This window comes from Balaenoptera borealis, assembly GCF_965194805.1.
Source record: "Balaenoptera borealis genome assembly, chromosome: 9".
NCBI lineage: Eukaryota > Metazoa > Chordata > Mammalia > Artiodactyla > Balaenopteridae > Balaenoptera > Balaenoptera borealis.
This window is the reverse complement of record NC_138873.1, coordinates 69,275,387-69,295,535: the sequence shown is the minus strand read 5'-3', so window position 1 is coordinate 69,295,535 and position 20,149 is coordinate 69,275,387. Positions and strand designations below refer to the sequence as shown.

The 20,149-nt window shown below is 43.6% G+C and overlaps 1 protein-coding gene across 12 annotated transcripts in view; it reads left to right on the top strand.

Moving 5' to 3' along the window:
* Positions 1–20,149, top strand: part of SPACA1 (sperm acrosome associated 1) — a 203,611-nt gene that overhangs the window by 68,379 nt on the left and 115,083 nt on the right. For 3 of the 12 annotated variants that reach the window (XM_082406000.1, XM_082405997.1, XM_082406001.1), the window contains one exon: positions 18,420–18,527. The exons of the other annotated variants lie outside the window; for them this stretch is intronic. The gene's annotated coding sequence lies outside the window, so the exon portion shown is untranslated. The remainder of the gene's footprint in view (positions 1–18,419; positions 18,528–20,149) is intronic. 12 annotated transcript variants of the gene reach the window in all.

Genomic DNA, 20,149 nt, shown 5'->3' with positions numbered 1-20,149 from the left:
GAATTCACGCATAAACTGAATAAGCTCTGCTAATCTATTCCTGTTCCTGGATCAGATTCCCAGCCTTTGAAATACTAGGAGAATCACCAGAGCATTTGTATGTGATATGACACCATCGCAAATTATCTAACGAGTGGGTTCTAACTGTCAGACTTCAGCCCTAGATGGGGGGGAGCCCTTCCAACCAAAAATGCATTACATGTCTTTCATACCATAGCCCTTCAGTAATGGGCTGTTGCTCTTTTTGCCAGCCTTTCAGCTCTAGTGCGGTAAGTCATGACTTCCTTCAAAGGCGCTCTGTGATTCCCACACCTGAAAGGATTGTAGCAATTTGGTAAAGTATCAGTTTGAAGTAGCACTAACAAAATGTGTATCTATCCAATCATTATAGCTTTTATTCGCTGCCAAACAGCCAGGAAATTCACAAATAGTTTTCATGAGGTAGCACATTTATTCAGTCATTTAATCTGATGCCTGTCTTCTGCCTGGTGCTTTCATCATAAGAAATTGGGCATTGAACCATTGAGGCTGGCATTTAGCATTAACATGCTATATTGTACCCCTCACCATTTTGCTATTTCTTGGTTGCTTTTTCATTTTTTCTATTTATTTATATTTTTATTTTGGAGGAGTCCAGAAAGCATCACTGATTTCTGAAAATGAACATTTCTTTTTACTGAAGTATAGTTGATTTACAATGTTGTGTTAGTTTCTGGTGTACAGCAAAGTAATTTATATATATATATATATATATATATATACACATACATATATATTTTTTCAGATTATTTTCCATTAGTTTATTACAAGATATTGAATATAGTTCCCCATGCTATACAGTAGGTCCTTGTTGTTTATCTATTTTATATATAGTAGTGTGTATCTGCTAATCCCAAACTCATAATTTATCCCTCCCCCGCTTTCCCCTTTGGTAACCATAAGTTTGTTTTCTATGTCTGAGTCTGTTTCTGTTTTGTAAATAAGTTCATGTGTATCCTATGAAAATGAACATTTTTAGTGAAGCCGCTCTGGACTCTGACTTCTAACTATTCGGGCATTTGTGCTAAAGAAAAGAGATGGGGCATTTTGAACCTTGTGTGGTAAGGCAGAAGAGAATCCTGAAAGCCTCTTGGCTGTGAGCAGGGCTGACTCACACCCTTGGCTCTTCCACTCAGCAGGAAGCAGCTCTCGGAGGAGCCTGAGTCACTTGCCAGGCGGCACGTGCATGAGGTTGAACAGTGAGACCAACTGCCGTGTTGGTTGTTCTCTCCGTGAAGAGAAAAGCATGTGAAAATTATTCATCCTCATATGTTAGGTCTTAAAATAGTTTGCTCTGTTGATCCATTTATAAGAAACGTGCAACCACTTTTCTCAGCCCACCTGGGTGAAAGGTCAAATGACCGAAAGCACTTTGTGGTAGAAACACATGAAGTTTAAAATGTTGGGGTCGATTTTGACTACTCTCCCTTTCTTGCCTGGAAATATCTCTTCAGTCACAAAATAGTTACCCCTGAACTTCCTTATTGTGGAAGCCACCCCATAACTCAATTTAGGCCCTTATAACCTCTCACCTGTATCACTGCCATGGCTTTTAAAGGGCATGAAGTGGTTAGGGTTCCTTGGTTGCAAGCAACAGAAACCAATTCTGGCTAATAGAAAGGAATTACTGGAAGGACACACAGAATCAGCAGGAGATGGGCAACTGGGTTTGTGAATAGGTAGGAACAAGGCACCTCTGGAAGCCAGGAATCAGGAAGCGCAACACCTGCTTCACAGCAGGTTGAGTCTGATTGGGGTCAGGACGGCTGTGGCCACGGGTGATGTGCGGCCATTCCTGCTGACCTTGCATCATTGGTTTAGAGTCCAAATGACACCTTTGTCCCTGGATGTGTTGGGGAGAGAAGAAAGAAAATCTGATCCCATGGCTTCCTAGGTCCCTGGAATTACCGTCCCTGTATGAGGACACATAACACATGCTGGAATGAGGTAAGGACCAAAAATAAAACTGGAGGGCCATTAGAAAGTGGGAAAGGATGCTAGGTGACAAATATCCACGAGAAGGCATTTTCCCCCTCCAATACCTCCGCTCTCCAACTCATTTCAATTTAACAAACATTTACTAAGTATCAACCCTGCACAAGGTGCTGTATTTGGTATCAGGCATTCTGGGAAAAGGGGTCTTCTACACTTTGCTGCCAGTTGTGTTGCATTTAATGGGGCCAGGCACTCTGATGGCTTTTTTTTTAGAACAGATTTAGGTTCACAGTAAAATTGAAAGGAAGGTACAGAGATCTCCCATATAATCCCCGCCTCTGTGTAAGCACAGCCTCCCCAATATCAACATCCCCCACCAGAGTGGTACATTTGTTACCACTGGCACACTTACATTGTCAAATCATAATCACTCCAAGTCTGTAGTTTACATTAGGCTTCACTCTGGGTGTTGTATATTCTGTGGGTTTGAACAAATTAAAAATGACATGTATCTACCTTTATAGCATCATACAGAGAATTCACACTGTCCTAAAGATCTTCTGTGCTATACCTATTTACCCCTCCCTCTCTCTAACCCCTAACCACTGAACTTTTTTACTGTCTCTACAGTTTTGCCTTTTCCAGAATGTTACATAGCTGGAATCATACAGTATGCGACATTTTCAGATTGGCTTCTTTTACTTAGTAGTACGCATTTATGTTTCCTCCATGTCATTTCATGGCTTGATAGCTCTTTTTTTAAAGTGATGAATAATATTCCATTGTCTGGATATACTACAGTTTATTAATCCATTCACCTACTGATGAGCATCTTGGTTGCTTCCAAGTTTTGGCAATTATGAACAAAGCTGTAAACATCCACGGGCAGGTTTTTGTGCAGATGTAAGTTTTTAATTCCTTTGGGTAAATACCAAGGAGCTTGATTGCTGGACCATGTGTTGGGAATATGGTTTTGTAATCCCATGGTTTTCATTGAGGAGTGGCGATGAAGAACTGGCCACCTCTGACATGCATTCCAATGCTGTCTTCTGAGATTATCTGAAGTCTTCCTCCTGTTTTTCCCATTTGCATCTCTCTCTGGAGTTCTTTCACCCCCTAAAGTGCACTCCTCCCCTCCCTTCCCCTGTGTCTTGGTCTTACTCTCAGCTACCTGTCAAACAATATCATTAAGATGTTAGTTGAAAGCAGACATAAGGGATCTCACTGGGATGCTGGAAATGTTCTATATATGGATTTTGGTGATGGTTGCCCATCTCGGTAAATTTACTACAAATCAATACATTTTACATTGAGAACAGGTGAATTTGACAGCATGCAAACAATAGTTTATTTCAGTTGTTAAGGAAAAAAGATGTCAGGAGATACTGAAGACTGGAAAGTGCACTCCCTTGCTTGGAAAAGCCTTTTGGAGGGGAAGCAGGTGATGGAGAGTGGTAGAATGATGAAGGCAGGGTTTGACAAGCCCGCCCAGGGCACAGATGGTGCTGGGACTAAAGACAAACTCACAGTGTTGGGGAGTAGCCTAACTAGTTACTTCTTGATCATTTGTCATCACTCTGCTTCAGGGAACTTGGGGCTCAACAGGTGTTCACAAGAGGTACCTTGATGCTGGTCCATGAGCTGAGACTGGGCATCACACACTGAAGGAGCTTCTCAAGAGGGGTGCAGAGCAAGAGGTGTGGTCTGTTTCTTGAGAGAGAGGACTGCTGTTTTGTGTCCCCCTGTTTCCTCCCAATTGTGCCCCCATTTACACATGGGAGGATAGGATCAATGGAGGTATGGCATACTCCCCCTCCCCCCAGAAGGTTTCCAGTCCCTGAGGTCTGTCATAAGAAAAGGAAAGATAAACTGCCTTGTAGGATTCGAAGCTTTGCTCCAAGGATTCTAAATCCCAGAGACTCCACGACTCTGACTTGGAATCCTCTTCTCCACATGTTGTTTCATGGCCCAAAGACCATTCCATTGGTAGGATTATTTGTTTCAGCAGATGTCTCTGTGCTAGACAGTATGTCAAAATCTACAGTGCTTATCACAGCCAATCTTAATGATCTTTCCTGGCTTTTGGGGTCCCCAGCAACTATCTCCATCTTAACTCTGTGTTTTCTCTCACTACCCTTGACATTGGCTTCTCTGCCTGTACCAGGTTTTCCCTCTTCCCTCTTATATCATGTTCAGCCTTCACTGGTATCCTCTTCCTTGTCTGGGATGATTTCCCTTTACTTCCTTCTCAGGCTGGGTGAGGTGCCACTTCCTCTAAAGATCTTTCCCTGACTATTTCTGTCCCACAATATTCTTCTATTCCTCTCAACCTAACAATGATTATAATCTGTATCACACAACTTGAAGTTGATTATTCTATTATTCTGTATTTTTCTTATTTTTTTTCTTGTTAAATCTTATGCAAGTTGATGTCCTGCCCTACAAAGGTAGGAACTCTGTCTCTTATTCTTTGGTATCTCCCACAGCATGTAGAGTTGTGATAAGACCTTAAAAATACCCTGTTATTCTCTGCTGGGCTCCCTAAATTTCACTGAGCTGTTACCCTGGGGCTGTGTGATAGCCTTTCTCAAAGGCCACTCTCTACCTCTATGTTTACAGTGATTTTGGGGAGGGTACTAATTAATGACCTCTCTGCATGGTTTAATGGAGAATACAGCTTCTCTCTTCCCCAACAGGTCTGCATCAGAGGCAACCCTTCCTGACATTTTCTCCACTCTCCCACCTGCTCCTCTCCTTGGGTGAATGAATGGCTAATAGAAATGGCCAAAGCTTGATAATCCTTTCAGCAAATTATAAGAGGATGGACTTGTGTTCCTCAAAAGAAAATGGGCATAGGGACGTCCCTGGCAGTCCAGTGGTTAGGACTCCACGGTTCCACTGCAGGGGGCATGGGTTCCATCCCTGGTTGGGGAACTAAGATCCCACATGCTGTGCAGCCAAAAATAAATAAAATAAAATAAAATAGTAATTACAAAAAAAAAAAAAAAAGAAAATGTGTATATGTCCATGTCTCTCAAACAACAACAACAACAGCAAAACAAACCGAAAAGGAAATGGGTCCAGCTTCTCTCTTTTCATTGCCTGCCCCTTGATCAGTGAGAAAGGCCACTTCCCACTTGCTTTCCCACTCAAAGCAAGGTCTTCCTATACTGATGATGGTGTTGGAGGGAGATGGGCATGTTCACTTTCTGTTCCAGCGTTTCTACCTACAACTAACTAGGAGTCTAGTCAGAACTCCCCTTTCCCATCGGCTCTGCCTGTCCTCAATTTGGAGTAGGAGATATGAAGCCAAACTACATACTCCAATCCAGCTGTTCCCAGGAAGCCTAAACCTCCAGCAAGGGGTTATTTAGGTGGTTGCTTAGTCTATTAATAACACTGATACTGGATGTTAATGCTTGGATTCTTGTTCAGATGTCTGTTCTGGCATCTCCACAGCAGTGGAGTGGAAGATGGGTGACTGTTACTTTGGGAGCCCTAATGCTACCTTAAACCCTAATATGAGATAAGTCCAGAAATTGGGTTGACCAGATGGTTGTGTAATTTTAGCTGAGAATGGCCTATCGTCTTAAGTAGGAATAGTCCATGTGGCATTGGAGGATGCATATATGTGTGCGTGTGGTAGAGCTCTCTTTCCCATAGCTATTCAGAGCATCTGTGGGCTGAGATTCTCAAGCAGGCCATCAAAACTGCCAGACCATAAAAGCCTACATTGGCTTTGGGGGGACTCTGCCAATTTGTGCAACATCTGATAAGATGTTCCTGAATTTGTGGTCATCTATGCTATTTAATTCCCTTCCAAACCTCTTGGCCAACATTTGAAACATCTTCCACATCCTGGTCTCCCCCAGCCAGTGTGGAAACAGCTGACAGTGACCTGTCGTTAGCAGCACAGTGCTGGGAGAAATGAGACCCAAAGTTACCATCCTTTTCAGACGTGAGGATGCATTTCAACATACATGCACAGGCAGTAGAAATATACCCAAACCGGCATTGTCCCAAATCTCACCCCTGCCCATTTAATCTTTGGAAATGGGGCCAATACCTCTCTAGCTTAGTGGTTTTGTGTCTCTTGGCAGTCATTTCCTATACTGGAAACTTCTCCGCCTCTCTCCCTTTCTAGTGGCAGACACACTAATGACTGGGATTGTTCAGGATTTCTGTGAGGTCCCCCTGAACTCTGTACCTTCTCCCGACCCCAGATGGTTCTACATGTAAAAGAGAGAGACGGTGGGATAAAGCATGGACCCTGGAGGGCCTTTCCAGCAGGAAACACATTACCAAGCTTTGTTGGCCTCCTGGCTGAGAGACCTGTTTGTTTTTATTACTAAAACTCCATATTCATAAGCAAAAACATAACAACAACAACAATCATAATAACACAAGACTGTGCTCAGCCAAGTCTTCATTTCCTGCTATGGAGGAGCAAAATGCACCCTTCCGCCTTGGCCCCCTGCTTGCATGGAGGTGAATGAGCTTTGAAAGCCCTTTGATTCTGAATGAGCAGCAGAATGAAAGGGGCTGCATTGAAAGTGGGGAGGCTGAGCCAGCTTGCTGGCCCTCCAGCATCCTCACTGAGCCCAGCGGTGAACCTTTTGGCTCTGCCACTGGTCTGCTAGTTAAATGCGACCGCTGAGCAATCACTTGACAGGATTTCCAGCTTATTAAGAATGGAGTGTGGCCACCAGGGATTTGAACAGAATGGTAATAAAAGAGAACCTAATAAAAACTTAAAAACGTGCACATGCACATTCCAAGGGAGTGCAATCTTAACACCACCGCACCCCCAAGATTAGTATTTGAAGACCCAGGATGAAGAAATGAAACTAGAGCTATAACACTGAATTGTTCGCCCTGCGCTTTTTTTATTTTCCAAAATTGTTTTCTCAATGAAGCATCAGTGATTGCTTGTTAGGTTGCTTATACCTAATTTACATTTTATATATTTCGAGATGTAGGCAGGCACTCGTATAGATCAGTAAAGGAATATAAACATTCAGACATTCAATAACAAAACTGTGTCTTCTAATTTTAATGAATCAAGTATGTGGCACATGTAGGAAAATCATACTGTCAGCTTCTATAACCTTGGATGGCATAGAGCTTATGACAGGGTACCATTTATCTGTCATTGCCCTCACCTGCTAATGAATAAAAATATAAAAAATAGTTTTTCTGCAAGCCTCCTGATACTGTCGTTTTGCTACTTCTCTGTGGTTTCTTCGTAGGTAACCTTAAAAGAGATCTGGTTTTCAGTGTAATGATTGAAACATGTAGGATGTCCCCCAATTTTATTATATAGGTGACTGTTTCTTGCTGCCTATTATTCAGCTACCTTTCCTACATTTTCACATTTTCCTCTGGAAGAGCAGTGCTGGCTCCCCTCTTCTGGAGCACTGAGAGACTGTTGGTGCCGTATTTATTACACCTGCTTCTCAATGTGAGTAGGGTTACAAAGAGGTCAGCATAGGGATTATTGAGTCACCCTTGGATTGGCCAGTGGTGACTGGTAGCTTCAGCAGAACATCTAGGAGTCAGATTCCAGAAGCCAGATTTTCCTTATCAGGCAGAAGGGTGCGGTGGGGAGCGCTGAGCACCAGCAGGCAGGGGACCCACCTCGCTCTCCCTCTTCTGCTAACAACTCTTTCACTTTAGACAAGACCTTTCATGTCTTTGTCCTTCTATCTCTTCATCAGGGACATGGGGGTGGGTGAGGGAGGGCTTGATAATCTCTAGGCTCGGCTTTGACACTCTGATCATTTGATTAGAGAATCAGAAAAATCTGAGAGGCTCTCCCAGGCTCGGCTAGCTCACTGTCTCATGTGATAGCAATTCTATACCAACAGCACTCCAGATAAAAGGCAACTTGGTCCAAATCAATGATAAAATGATAACTTATTTAGGGAGTGCTTTCTATGTGGCATCTAACACATATAACTGAAAGAAGGATCTCCACTTATTTTCTGCCCAGAGATTGAGGAAGAGGCTCCGTGCCCCTGATGAACCTAGGGACAGGACAGGAATAAAGATGCAGAAGTAGAGAATGGACTTGAGGACACGGGGAAGGGAAGGGCAAGCTGGGACGACGTGAGAGAGTGGCATGGACATACATACACTACCAAATGTAAAACAGATAGCTAGTGGGAAGCAGCCGCGTAGCACAGGGAGATCAGCTCCGTGCTTTGTGACCACCTAGAGGGGTGGGAGAGGGAAGGTGGGAGGGAGACGCAAGAGGGAGGGGATATGGGGATATATGTATACATATAGCTGATTCACTTTGTTATACAGCAGGAACTAACACAAAATTGTAAAACAATGATACTCCAATAAAGATGTTAAAAAAAAAAAGCAAGGGGCTGTGTGGAGGTTTGTTCACCAGTATATTCCAAATGCCTAACAAGGTGCTATAGGAAGTGGATAAATATCTGTTGAATGAATGAATGAATGAAACATTCATAGGGTCTTTGTGTGGTTAAGGATATTTAAGAGATCTCTGGCTTCCTAATGGGTCAGTTTCTGATCCCAAGAAAAGCCCAATGGGACATAATTTGTAAATGAGGGAAAGGGCCAGGGAGGGAAAGGTAAAAGAAAGGAATTAACATTGCTCTGAATAATAATATGAGTCTGGCTGCATTGTGAATTAAGACTCAGGAAAATATTTCTCTTCTTCACCACTGGCAATTTCTGAGAATGAATGTTGTGTGTGTGTGTGTGTGTGTGTGTGTGTGTGTGTGTGTGTGTGTAAGGAAGAGAGAGACAGAGGCAAAGACAAACAGAGATCCAAAGTTACCTGCTGACAGCAGGGATAGGCGTGTCTTCAGCTTACTTCTTGAAGGGGAACCTACACCTCTTCTGTGTTCTGTTGCATGGCTTAAGCATGTCAAAGCCCCAACAGACACACACCTTGGGACAAAGGCCATTGTGATCTAGTCTCCTGAAGGCACCTGGTTCTTTCTTTCTTTCTTTCTTTCTTTCTTTCTTTCTTTCTTTCTTTCTTTCTTTCTTTCTTTCTTTCTTTCTTTCTTTCTTTCTTTCTTTATGGTTGTGCTGGGTCTTCGTTTCTGTGCGAGGGCTTTCTCTAGTTGTGGCAAGCGGGGGCCACTCTTCATCGCGGTGTGCGGGCCTCTCACTGTCGCGGTCTCTCGTTGCGGAGCACAGGCTCCAGGCGCGCAGGCTCAGTAGTTGTGGCTCACGGGCCCAGTTGCTCCGCGGCATGTGGGATCTTCCCAGACCAGGGCTCAAACCCGTGTCCCCTGCATTGGCAGGCAGACTCTCAACGACTGCGCCACCAGGGAAGCCCCAGGCACCTGGTTCTTAATCCAGACTGAGCATCTCAGACCTGGGATGTACTGCTGCAGGAGAGGGGGATCCTGTGTGTAGAGAACGGGGTTTCTCAAAAGGTGGTCAGGGAGGAGAGCAGGTTAGAAGGAAGTTGCTTTTGAAGACAGGGGAACATGGGAGCAAAGTTAGGATCTAGGATTTCCTGAGATGTCACCATGAAAAGTTGAACTCTTGGGTTATCTGGAATATAAGACAATTTAAGTTTAGTGCAAGGTTGAAAAATGTTCTTTTCTTTCTGGTGAAATTTCTCTTAATTATTCTAACCTTTCAAGAGATTCTGACATTCCCACTTCTGCCATTTCAGGAGATTAGGAACAGATTAGGAAAGAATAGAAAAGTGTATTTTTATTAAAGAGAACTTTCTTATTTGTTTGTTTTTTTACTTACTTACCAAAGAAGCAGAATCCTACAAACTCAACTTTGGTACTTACGAAGGTCCAGGGAGGCCCAAATACATGCAATGAATCACTGTGCCCGAAGAGTGCCTGGGTTGGTTACCATTTTGATCACAATACTCTTTCAAAATCAATGCCTATAAATGAGTTTCACCAAATTTTTGAGCACCTATCATTTTCATGGTGTAATTAATGTTATAGATGTGGGAAAAGCAGCTGTGGCTTCTTCAAGGACCATGCGAACTCAAGCAGTTACTATTACTCGAGGATCATTATCTGCCCAGATAATCCTGAATGCCTCTTTGGCCATAATTGGTTACTGAATTGGACCAGAATTAACAACAAAAACAGCGCAGGAAAATAAAGACCAAAGATTTTTTTCTCATTTAAAAGGAAATATTTTGGAAAACAGGAAGATTTTCTGGTGTGTCTTGCTTTTCTGGTCTCTTTATTCAGTAGGTCATCCTGAGCTCCACAGTAATTGCTGCTTACCCATGGATTATGAAGATTTGGAGAGGAAAAGCTGCCAGTCTAGAAAATTCTGCTCTTGTCTGGTAAACCAAGGAACACAGTGCTGGTAGCTTAGAGTGCAATTCAAGCATGAAAATAGAAATTAAGTCAGGCCTGGACACTAAAAGCTGCTTTTTCCATCAGGCAAAACCATTCTTCTATAATGGTTCAACTTCTGAAGCCAGAAGTTGTTTAAATAAGAAAAACTGGTTTGGGTTGTTTCTTGATTCTTGTTGGCGTTGCTGCTAAAATGGCTTTATATTCCTTTAGAAGACATTACAGCCCCGTCTCCATAGCTTAATTTGAATATATTTTTTCAAAGGGATGAATTAATGCCCTGTTTTGTTTATAATTATAAGGATCAATGGCTGCCCCAGGCCCCCATAAAGCCAGGGGTCTATTTATTGAGGAAAAGAAAGCAGAAAAAAACAAGCTGCTTTGCCTGGAGGGCTTCTACAGGCTAGTGGTTTGAGAGTGGTTTCTCTCTCTAATGAGTATAATATTAAAATTAGGTGGGTTCAAGAGGTTTTATTTTTGCAGTATTTGAACTATATATACAGACATCTGCAATTGCTAATCATCTGATTTTGTGGGCACAATGCACTGTTTGTGCTCATACATATGCTGACAGAATTGGTTTTATGTACCTGCTTCTTCTCCTGTCTCAGCTTCCTTCTATCTTTTTATTTTGTTTTAATGTGCAGGCATTTGCTGAAGTGTAACCACTCAGAAAGCATCTGGGCTCACATGGATTTTAAAGCTGAACCCACATTTTAAGTTTCTCACCTCTTGATCTGGATTAGAGAAAAACGAATCCATCACAGTAACCAATATTAATGGTTCTTTCACATTCCAAAATGCTTACATTTGCTCCTTGATTATAATCCTCAATTTGGAGTTTGGCTCCCTGCTTTGTCTCAGATTCCCAGGGGCCTTACAATAACGCTGAACATTTGCATAGCACTTCTAAAGCTCCTTTCAAATCATTAATTAATTAATTCATAAGATGTCTTTTCACGACTCCCATTTAATGCCTCCATACGCAAACTGGGCCAAGCAGAGGTTAAGTGACTGGCCCAGGGCCACCTGTGGATTTGGTTAAGTCCTTTCATTCATTTTTTTTTTGAATTTCCAGGAAGAAAGATACATTTTAATTCCAGTGTTCATCCAAGTTTGCAACTTCAATATGACACTATCAGGATCAGTCAGTGAACTTGGACAATCTGGGGAGATAGTTGCTCTTTGGGGAGTGTTAGGTTTTCAAGTAGAAATGAGAATGCTGTGACTTCTTTTTTTTTTTAAATTAATTAATTTATTTATTTATTATAAATTTATTTTTATTTTTTGGCTGTGTTGGGTCTTCGTTTCTGTGCGAGGGCTTTCTCTAGTTGTGGCAAGCGGGGGCCACTCTTCATCGCGGTGCGCGGGCCTCTCACTATCGTGGCCTCTCTTGTTGCGGAGCACAGGCTCCAGAGGCGCAGGCTCAGTAGTTGTGGCTCACGGGCCCAGTTGCTCCGCAACATATGGGATCCTCCCAGACCAGGGCGCGAACCCGCGTCCCCTGCATTGGCAGGCAGGCTCTCAACCACTGCACCACCAAGGGGAGCCCCAACTGTGACTTCTTAAGGACATGGTGACCTTCCTGATCCTCAGGCTCAAGCCAAGCCTTAGAATAGAGCTGAGGTCTCCAACCTTTTCTTGATGAGGTATTTTTTGAAACTTCAGAATTATGGCCCAGGAAGGAACTGGGATGCTGATAGTGCAAATTGAAGACAGGACAGGAAAGGCTTTGCATCTTGGTCTTCTTCCCAGGAGACCTTTCCAAAGAAGGGAAAACTGGGGTGGCAGCTGGAGTGCAGAGCAAGCAGGTAAAAGTTTAAGATTGATAATATGCCTTTTGCCTCTTCAGGAGCCCATTGGTGAAAATAGGAATGAGGGAACGCAGGCTGGGAAGGCTTTCCCAAACTCTCACCAAATGCCTAAGAAAATCATGCTTTTCCTCTCTGTGTCACCCCTGGGCTCTGCCTGCGGTACTCCACAGGACTTCAGTAAAGACTGTTTAATTGGCTGTTATCCTGAGCTCAGAATAGCGTCTGAGTTTGGGAGAAAAGCTGTTGCTCTGGAAAAAAGAGCAAAGAGAAGGAGGAAAACAGAGACCCAGGGTGAGGAGGTGCATCTATGCCAGGGAAATGGACCAGAGAGAAGAGGCCAGCTCCCAGAGAGTAATAATCACTTCTGAGATAGTCACTAGGCGGCCTTTACCCAAGTGTCCTGAAAGCACTAATTGGGATGTCATCTTGGTTTCCTGGAGCCTGCTATAACAAATTACCACCAATGTGTGGCTTAAAACAACAGACATTTATTACTTTAAAATTCTGGAGACAAGGAACCCCAAATCAAGGTGTAGTCAGTCTCAGAGGGAGAATGGGTTCCATGCTGGTATCTGGTGGCTGCCAGCAGCCATCTTGGCTTCTGATGTATCACTCAATCTCTGTCTCCGTCTTCTCCCCGGGTGTCTTCTCTCTGTGTCTGTGTGTCTCAATCCGCCTTTTCTTTCTCTTCTAAAGACTCTAGTCATTGGATTTAGGGCCCACCCTAAGTCCAGGATGATCTCACCTCTCCTTAACTTAATCACATCTTGCAAAGATCCTATTTCCAAAGAGGTTTCCTTCACAGGTACAGGGGGTGAGAACTTGGAGGTATCTTTTTGGGAAACAACAATTCAACCCACGACAGACGTCATCCTTCAAACCTTGGGTCTGAGGAGGAGCTGAACATTCTCTAGATACTGCACACCTGGGTGTCTCCTGTGAATCCAGACAGACTGACAATGAGATTTTCTGGAGGCAGAGCTGACAAATGCTTCCTTCTGCTTCTCTCATGCTGTTCTATCCACCCAACTCTCCAACCAAGTAGAGGGAGAAATTGCTTGGAATCGCCCAAGAATCCTCACTGCATCTCGTGTGCACAAGAGAAGGGTCTACTGTGTCATTCTGTTCATGAGACCAGGCAGACACCTTCCCTTCCTCCTGGCTCTAACTCTGACTTTAGGTGCATGGTCTAGCAGGGAGGCTAGCTCTATGATTCCTGGATATAGGGGCCTTGAGGGTAGAAGATCATTCTTTCTTTGACCATGGTAATGCATAGGACACCAATCTGGGTCCTCTGGAAGTATCTTTGTATTGTCCTGATCCTCCTGTTTCATCCCCAAATACCCCAAATCTGCTCTTTGGGGAGTTCCACAATCCTCCCAGCTACCCAAGTTAGTAACTTAGTGCTTCATCCTGGGATTTTCCTTCTCTCCTGCCCTACATCGAATCAGTCCCTGGGTCATGTTGAGTCCCCAACTTTCTATTTCCTAAGCCATCCCCTCCTTTTCATCCTCTTCAGCCCTGTTATCTTTCAGGCTCCCATCACAGTCTTGTGAACTATTAACATTGGTTGTTTATCTGGTTGGCTTGCCTCCAGCCAATTCTTCCTTTCTATCCACCTGCTACTCTACTCTACAGCAGTGTTGACGCTTCTGCCGATTTTTCGGTATTCTCTTCCTTTAAATCTTCCAGTGGCTTCCCTGGCCAGATTAATGTCCAAACTCTTTAGCAGGCTACAAAGCTCTTTATGACAAACTCGACTGCTGTCCATGAAGCAGACATGCCTTCTGCTAAAAGGACCTCTGGGTGCTCCAATCTAGGTGCCTATGCACATAGCTGACAATGCCTCCACACAGCCCAGCACTTTCTCCATGTCCTCCTACTGCTAAACAATCAGCAAAACCCAAGAGACTTTACTTTTTAAACCCAGGGCATGAATATTTTTGGACCTATTTGACTTTAAAAAACGTACCCTCTTTTTTCTTCCCCTGAAATCTCATCTCCCAGAGCCTACAGTGTGTGCTGGATTGGGTTTCCTGCTTGGCAATAGAAATCTTTTCCTCTGTGTGTTCAATCATTGGTCCCTTAACCTTTGCTTATTTGAAAATTTATCTCTAAAGCCTTATATTTCTTCCATTTTCCCCAAAGCTTCCTGGGTTCTACCTATTCAAAATTTTTTGGAGTTCTCTGAGCATTCATGCTTTCATTCCTCCATGCCTTTGCCCATGTTGTTCCCTCTTCCAGGAACACCAAGTGACCTGTGCATACCTGAGTCTTCAAACTTAGGGGTTAGGTCTTCTGACTCCCCCAGGCAAGCTGAGGACCTCCTTACGTGGCATTCCCAGGGCAGTCTAGGAAACACTGAGAACAGAACCTAGAACATCTATCCAACCTTAGAGTGGAGTTTTTAAAACTGTGTGTCAATATCCCATTAGTAGGTGGTGAAATCAATTTTTAAAATGCGATAGAACAGAAAATATCAAGTACATTGCATTTAGTAAGGGTCTGGTATGTGGACTTTTGTTGTTGCTGCTACTGTGTGTATGCGTGCGTGTGTGTGCGCATGTGTGTTCTGGGTCTAGGAGTATTTCTCACTGTAAGTCATGGGCACTAGACAGTTACTTGAGTGGCAGGATCTCGCCTGCATCATCTTTGTACGCCTTGGCCCTGGTCCAGTGTTTGCAGAGGGTTGGCAGTCAGCAAATGTTGGGTGAATGAAGTGACTCAGTGCAGCTGTGAGAATCCTGCACAAAGTTCTCAACACATTCTCAGCAGACCAAGAAGAGTCGTGACAAAACACTGAGGATTCTAGAACCACTTGCTGGCCCTACCCATGTCTGCAAATAGTCAAAGCCAGAAGTGCGGAGTGAGTCATGCCTGTGTCTTCTGCGGGTTACAACTCAGCTCGTATTTATTTAGCATCTACGTCTTTGCCACATGCCATCTCATTTAATCTTTGAAAAATGCTGGAGTCACGAAATTCCTTTTTTTAGTGTGTGACACTGCGGCACAAAGAGGGTTAAATGTTGCTTCGAGCTGTACCACAAACAAGGGCTGCTTGAATTTGCACCTTCTATCACGTAGGTGAGAGTTTGTTCTTTTGTCTCAGGAGATGTATAGGTCAGGAGTGTGGCAGCTTCTGGAAGGCTGTGGAGGAGTGTTAGTGTGGAGGAACAGGGCAGGAGGGCCACTTACTCAGTTGCAGCATTGAGGAAACAGCCACGCAGAGAAGAAAAACATTACCACACATGGGTGACAAAGACTCGTAAGGCCTGCAAAGAAGTGATTTGAGGAGGCGTGTCAAAGGACCATTAACCAAAAAGCAGAAGACATGGCTGTCTAAGTATGACGGGAAGGATTTGTCATACAGTTGTACCGTCACGGATGGGAGCCATCGGCAGCTGTGCGCGCTGCTCATACATTAAACCCACAATTGTGGAGATTGATTTGGGAGCCTGGTCCCTGAAGCCCTCTCCTGCCTGCCTTCACCTGCCTGCTCCCTCCTCCCTCCCGCCTGCTCCTCCCCCCGCCCCCCAGCCCACCTCCTACTTCCATCTGGATGCCTCCGAACAGATGTGGACAGAGCCATATGCTCCACGGCTCTGACTCACACTGCTGTGCTTCTAGGTTGGCTCACGTGGGCTTATGATTAGTGTTTATTGTTATCATCTCCAAGTCAGATGGTGGTGATGGTTATCGACTTGCCCAATGCAAATCTCTCTGTTAATTAGGAACCTTGCACACAACGAAAGGAATTCACTGAAAGACGAATACAAAATATTTGTACTTATTCATCTAAAGCAGGCAAGTACACATAAAAAAGAACGAAATAATACCATCTGCAGCAACGTGGATGGACCTAGAGATTATCCTACTAAGTAAGTCAGAAAGAGAAAGACAAATACTGTATGATATCACTTATATGTGGAATCTAAAAACATGACACAAATGAACCTATCTATGAAACAGAAACAGACTCACAGGCATAGAGAACAGACTTGTGGTTGCCAAGGGGAGGGGTGGGGGAGGGTTGGATTGGGAGTTTGGGGTTAGCAGATGTAAACTATTATATATGGAATGGATAAACAACAAGGTCCTACTGTATAGCACATGGATCTATATTCAATATCCTGTAATAAACCATAATGGAAAAGAATATGAAAAAGAATATATATATATAAGTGACTCACTTTTTTGTTCACCAGAAACTAACACAGCATTGTAAAGCAACTATATTTCAATCAAATAAATTTAAAAAATAAAAATAAGATGGCCAATTACAAGACTGTGTCTTTGGCTCTGTCCTGTTGAACATTTTTATCAGGGACTTGGATCAAGACATAAAAGACCTGCTGATCACATTTGCAGTTGGCATGAAGCTGGGGAGGACGGCTAATAGGCTAGCTAAGAAGACTAGATTTTTAAAAGATCTTGACAAGTGGAGCGAAAGGCCAAAACCAACACAAAAAATTTAATAAAAAGAAATTTAAGGTCCTGCACTTAGAGTAAAAAAAAAATCTGCTTTAAAAGCACATAGGCGGGACGGAAGAGATCTATCTTTGTAACAGTTTTAAAGAAAACAAGTAAGGACTCTAGCCCCAATATGAATTAACCACAAAGGGGATGAGAGTTAGGTGTCCAAATAAAAGTACAGTCAGTGTTGTTCCCAGTGAGCCCTGCACAGGCCCAGCCACATCTGCAGGACTTTGGGTGTCTGGCACATTTAAAATAAAAATCAGAGTATGTGTCACTTATTGATTGAAAATTCTTTTACCAAATTCCTCTTCAAAAATTACCCGACTAACAAGGGTTAACTGCAGCTAATGAAACATGATTAGGTGTATTTGAAAAACCAATATTTTCTCCTTCCAACATTCCCCTAAACCAGGTAACTCATCTAAATAGCCTCTGGTGCATTTTCCCACACTGTTATTCATGCTGATATAAATACGTCAAAACAAATCCATATGCATATGAGATTTTCAAGGTAATTGTTTTTTGTAAAGCGGATCCTGCAAAACCTATTACTCTCCAACTTTCTTTCTTCAATTAAGGATACACCATCAACACCTCTCTGGGTTAATGTGTATAGATAGAGCTAAAGTATTAAGAAATAATGCTTTCGGCTTCCCTGGTGGCGCAGTGGTTAAGAATCTGCCTGCCAATGCAGGGGACACGGGTTCGAGCCCTGGTCTGGGAAGATCCCACATGCCGCGGAGCAACTAAGCCCGTGAGCCACAACTACTGAGCCTGCGCGTCTGGAGCCTGTGCTCCGCAACAAGAGAGGCCGCGACAGTGAGAGGCCCGCGCACCGCGATGAAGAGTGGCCCCTGCTCGCCGCAACTGGAGAAAGCCCTCGCACAGAAACGAAGACCCAACACAGCCATAAATAAATAAATAAATAAAAATAAATTAAAAAAAAAAAAAACAACAGCTTTGGGGTTAACAAGCCCACCCCCATCCCCGGTCCCCAGAGAGCTGGCGGGCACGGAGCCACCTCCTCAGTAAGCACATTATAAAAACATTAGGCGACAATAATAAAAATAATGACATTAAAAAGAAAAATCATTGTAGAAACCAAACAAACCCAGCCCTAGAGCTGAGACGGGCACCGGCCGGGATGTTGTTGGCATGCTCCGGAGAAATTTGATTTCGATGAGTTTCATTGTCAATGTCATGGGGGCATGAATCACCCTCCTCCGCCCTTTCTCATCATACCGCAGATTTAGGGAACATGGCATTAGAGAGATAAAGAGGTTCACAAACAGCATCAGCCAGGAGTCCCCCTGGGCCCCGTGGCGGCGCTGGACGCAGGCAGAAGGCAGTTCTCGGCGGTTATGGGTCCATAAATCTGAAAGCAGTTGAACCCCTGCGGGGTTTGAAGCAGTCAAGCCTGAGACCAGAGCCGGAGCTTTTCGGGCTCCGCAGCCTCCCTTCCCCCCTCCCCACCCCTCCGCAGACCACCTGACTGAGGGCTGAGGAATGAGTTTCTCACTGTGAAGCAAGGGGGCCCGGCAAAGCCGGTGCTGCAGCTCCCAGTAGGCTTCCAGGCTCCATCTCCTCATTCCCCGAACGTTCTCTCCCGAGGTGCGGGGAAAGCCACTTGCCCCAGCAGAGGCACATGGCCGGTGCCAGCCTGGGTCCTGCAGGCGGCCCTGGGCGGATGCTTCCGCCTGGTGGTCGGCAGTCCCTGCCACTCCTGGAACCATGCTCTCGCTTTATGTTTTAATGAGCATGTAGTTGATCCTTCACTGGGTGCCAGGCTCTTCACACGGGTAACTGCTCCATCCTCCCGCCCATCTGGCAGGTACTGCTATGGCGTCACTCAGCTGTCCAGGGCTTGAACTCCAGCATCTGTACCCTTTCCGTGAAGAATTGATGATGGCATGGATGCAACTAGAGATGATCATACTAAGTGAGTTAAGTCAGAAAGAGAAAGACAAATACCGTATGATATCACTTATATGTGGAATCTACAATATGACATAAATGAACCTATCTATGAAACAGAAACAAAATCAAGGATATAGAGAATATACTGGTGGTTGCTAAGGAGGAGAGGGTTGGGGGAGGGTAGGAGTGGGATTTGGGGATTAGCAGATGCAAACTGGTATATGTAGAAAACAACAAGGTCCTACTGTAGAGCGCAGGGAACTATACTGTATTCAATATCCTGTGATAAGCCATAATGGGAAAGAATATGGAAAAGAATGTATATATATGTATGACTGAGTCACTTTGCTGTAGAGCAGTAATTAACACGACATTGTAAATCAACTACTCTTCAATAAAAAATAAATTTAAAAAAAGAGTTGATGATGGCAATTCTAAGTGAAGTCAGACAAAGATCATAGGATATCACATATGTGGAATGTAAAAAAAATGATACAAATGAACCGATTTACAAAACAGAAATAGACTCACAGACATAGAAAACAAACTTATGGTTACCAAAGGGGAAAGGGGAAGAGGGATAAATTAGGAGTTTGGGACTAACAGACACACACTACTATATATAAAATAGATAAACAACAAGGACCTACTGTATGGCATAGGGAGCTATATTCAATATCTTATAATAACCTATAAGGGAAAAGGATCTGAAAAAGCACACATATCTGTCTATCTACCTAGATATATATCTGAATCACTCTGCTGTATACCTGAAACTAACACAACATGGTAAGTCAACTCTACTTCAATTAAAAAAAAAAAATGTTGATGATGGCACATTGTAATGGGAAGGGTCCATGAGAAGTGAGCCTTCTTAAAGCCCATGCTTTCTCTCTTCTGATTATAAACCCAACCAATTTCATATGTTCCACTTCAAAATGCTCAAGCTACCCTCATTGACCTAGAGTTCATCACAACCCTCAAGGTTGCTTAGGGAATGGCGGACCTGTTTTATTCATACCAGTGCATCAGACTATTACTGTCCACACAGGTAACTGAAACAGGACCTGGAAATTAGAACTAGAAAAATCCACAGGATATGGAGGTTGGCTGCCTCATGGTGGCATTTTTCAGATAACAGGGCCCACTGATGTTTTTTTTCATGCAGAGGCAGTGAGGAACAGTGGCCAGGAATAGTCATTCAACTTGAATTCTGGAGTCTTATGACTTGGTTTTACCCGTGACATTGAGTTACTTAACTGTGTACAAGATAGTGATAATAACAAGATGAAATGAGATCTTGTCTATAGCGTGCCCAGCCCAGCGCCTTGCACCAAGTAGGTTCCTGTAACTGTTGTCTACTGTGGGTGTTATGTTGTCCTCGGGTACAGAGATGACACCGCAGAGGCACTATCATTAAGATGTGCACTTGGAGTTGTTTTTCCTGTTGTAGGAATGTGCTGTAGTCAATCCATTTTTGCTCATAAATCTGGCATCTGTTGGGGGAATCATTTGGAAACTGCATGGCCTGGGCAGAGAGAGGCATGTCAGGTAGAAAATGATCCCAGCCTATGAGATCCAGGAGACCTGGTTCCCAGTCCCGACTGGGAAGGATGGATGCTAAAGAAACAATAAACAAGGTGC